A 3589-nucleotide genomic window follows, 5' to 3' on the forward strand; every position below is an offset into this window, starting at 1 on the left:
TAATGTGATCGCCTTGCATGTATCGGGTTTTGGATTGTGAGATTGGTTAGGTTGTGGTTGTCCAGGTAGAGTGGATGGTGAATTGAAAGGAGTTCTCTCGGCCAATTGAGCTAGTTGTGAATCAACCATCTTGTTGTGAGCTCTTATCTCTTGCATTTGTTTCCCAAAAGATTGCATTTGCGCATGCATGGCTTGGAGGAGTTGAGTTTGAGTTAGGTCCGCTTGAGGTGCTTGTTCTTGATGATTTCTTTGAGGTGCTTGGGTTTGATTGTTGTATTAGTTGTTCCTTGGATAGCTTCCTCTTGGGTTTTGGGGTTGAGATGGAGGTGGATTTTAATATTGATGGTTGGAGTTATAGGAAGGTTGAGCTTGTTGGTTCCATTGTTGAGGTTGAGGTACAAACTCGGGTGGTGGTTGTCTCCAAGCTACTCCACCGTCGCTTCCTCTAAATTCCTCTTGCCTTGTGTTGTAAGCCGCTACATGTTCGGGGCTTAAACCTCCACAATAGGATGTATCATGGTTCGTTCCTCCACAATTTTGACAAGAGAAAGAGTTAACTTGAGAAGAGCTTGCTCCACCACTTGAACTTGCATTCACACTCGTATTCAACTTGGAAAGCCCTTTTGTTAGTTGATCAATTTGATGTTGTAATTGATCAACTTTCTCCAATTCGTAAATACCACCTCTCTTTGGAGCGTTTCTTCTTCGGCCCCCCAAGAGTAATTCTTTGCTACCTCTTCTATTGTGGCTTCAACTTGATTTGAGGGATCTTGATTAATTGACCACAAGCCCCCGCATACAAATTAGCTCTTGACATGGGCTCCAATCCGTCGTAGAAAAACCGAATGAGCAACCCTTGATTAAACTCATGGTGGGGACATGCTTGTACCAACTCCTTGAATCTCTCCCATGCTTCACCAAGACTTTCATCGGCCCCTTGCTCAAACGATGCAATTTTCCTTCTCATTTCGGCGGTCTTCTCTTCGGAGATAAAGCGCTTCAAGAACGCCTTTACCACCTCCCTCCATGTTGTGAGAGTGTTAGGCTTTACTTGATTTAGCTATTTCTTTGCTCGTCCGGTGAGAGATTGCCGGAAAAGGTGCATACGAATGTAGTCTTGACTCACTTCATTGGTTTGCATCATTGCGCACAATTCAAGGAATCGGTCGAAATTTTCAATAGGGTCCTCACTTGCACTTCCGGAAAATTGCTCCGATTGGACCATCCGAGTATATTGTGGATGGATTGAGAAGTTGGTTTCCGTGACGGGTAGAAAAATTCCTCCCGTGAGTTCATAATCCTCCGGATTTTTGAACTATCATTCTCTTGTCCCGCCATTGATTCGCGTGGTGAACTTGAAGAGTAAGTATCACTCTCACTATCAACTATATCACCAAAACCTCTTCCCTCGTCTTGATAAAGCCTACGGACTTGTCTCAAGGTTAGGTTGATTTCGTGGTCAATTTGATGTGAGGGTGCTCCTTGAGACCTCCCAAGCATTCACCAAAGCTAAGAAAACAATTAGCAATGACAAGGACTATAAGACAAAAAAAAACAAAAAGAAAAGAAAGCAAAATGACTCTAACAAAAGCAATAAAATTCGCTAAACAAGCCGCCTCCCCGGCAACGGCGCCAAAATTTGATCGAAGATAGATAGGTCGTTAAGCTACTACCCTAGCCAAATTAATTATTTATAATACCTAAACCTACACTAAACTAGTTAGTGGCAAGTAAAGGGTCAAACCACTAGGGAAGCATGCTAATTCAACATCAAATATCACTAATGCAAGAGTGAAAAGGAGATTGTTTTTGTTGGTTTTGTTGAGTAGAACCCTAAAACTACAAGTAAGCAAGAAAATGATAATTAGAATCAATAGAAAATGACGCTAGGGATACGGGGGTGTCCAATATGATAAGAAAGAGGAGAATAATGGTGATTATCATGAAACATATGCCAAAGAACACGAGATTCTACCTAAACAATTCATTCTCATGCAATAGTCTAGGCAAATCAATGAAAGAGGTCTACACTAATAAGGATCATTCTTAGCTTGCTTGATTGATGGAAGATTAAAACTTGAGCAAAGTTGAATACAATAAAGGAAGCTTGAATAACAATCTATTTTCTCTCTAGATTAGGCTAATGTTCTCCAAATTCAAACTAAGTTAATCCAAAAATTACATCAAAACGTTCTAATACAGGACTTATATAGTCCGTACAGAGCCAGTTGAAAAAAGGAGAGGTCCGACCGAACAATGAGAAGGTTTGGCCGGACTACAGGGTAGGTTCGGCCGAACCATGGGTAGGTTCGGTCGAACCTCCCTGATCCTGGTCTGGTCGAACTTCTGTGGTTCGACCACTCCTGCAAAATTGTCAAATTGCATCTTGTCCCTGCCTCGACGTTCGGCCGAACCACTGAGCAGGTTCGGCCACACCCTGGTTCGGCCACACCTTCAGGAGGTTCGGCCGAACCTCTTCTGAATCTTGCTTCCTTCAGCTTAGCTTCCTCCTCTTGAAAACCCTGATGGTTCCTACAAAGCATAAGCATGGAAAACAATAAAAACAAAGCGAGAAGACTAAGAAAAGGGAATATAAAGGAGAAAATAAAAGAGGAAGCAAAACTAAGTAAAAATTCTTAGAAAAAGGGCCAAACAAGTGCAAATGAGAGGGGAATCCTTAGAGAAAAAGGATAAGAGAGTGGCATAAATGCCACTCATCAAACTCCAATAGGTCTGGAACCATGACTGGTAGTTCGGAGATGAAGGTAGAAATCCAACCTAAAAGAGATTGAACCTGCCCTAATAATAGGCCTGTACATTATTCTAATCGTATTCATGTGTGCTGTCTGACTAACATGCAATCAATAGGATTAAACCTAAACCTGTTTATCTATTTTGGTTGAATATTAATGCACAAATAAATCTATTATTGGCGATCACTTGAATTATAATCAAATTAACCCTAAACAAGATTATTAATTATCTTATTAAGTGTGATTACAAGTACCAATTCCCTTTAAACATGCATAAAAGGTGTGATCAAGCAATAAAAATAAATATCAAGCAACGTAATAAATAATCATCATAAAAATAATAATTAAAATTATAATTATAACAATTATAATTAAATAATCATGTAAAAGCATAATAGCAAGATCCGAAGCATGATACTAACAAGATTAATAACAAACCCTAGCATGTCACTAAACAATAAAAATCAAAGCTTTAACCCTAACATGATACCAACAATCATAAATATTAGGAAGAACATAGGAAGCATCATACTTTTAATCATAATTGATATTAAAGTTACCCTAGACATGATACTAGGAATATCATAATAACAACCTAAGCATGATTTCTATATAATAACATCAATAAAAAAAACCATTAAAGTACTTACTTGGATGCCTCGTACCTCTTTCTAATAACAAAATACACACGTTAGTAACTTCAAGGAAAATAATAAACAAAACAAAATAATTAAATAATTGAAAGAGAGATTTGGGACTAAACCCTTAGAAATTAAACCTTTCACGTCTAGGGCGAAGGCAACTTCGAATTATGGCTAGGTGTAACTAAGTCTTGT

At 38.9% G+C, this 3589-nt stretch overlaps 1 non-coding gene across 1 annotated transcript; it reads left to right on the forward strand.

Moving 5' to 3' along the window:
- Positions 1–863: 863 nt before the first annotated feature.
- LOC145564626 (small nucleolar RNA R71) lies at positions 864–970 on the forward strand. The gene has a single exon (XR_014094870.1). It is a non-coding gene; the product is annotated as a small nucleolar RNA R71 (small nucleolar RNA).
- The last annotated feature ends 2619 nt before the right edge of the window (positions 971–3589 follow it).

This window comes from Chenopodium album, chromosome 1 (assembly GCF_948465745.1).
Source record: "Chenopodium album chromosome 1, dcCheAlbu1.1, whole genome shotgun sequence".
Taxonomy (NCBI): domain Eukaryota; kingdom Viridiplantae; phylum Streptophyta; class Magnoliopsida; order Caryophyllales; family Amaranthaceae; genus Chenopodium; species Chenopodium album.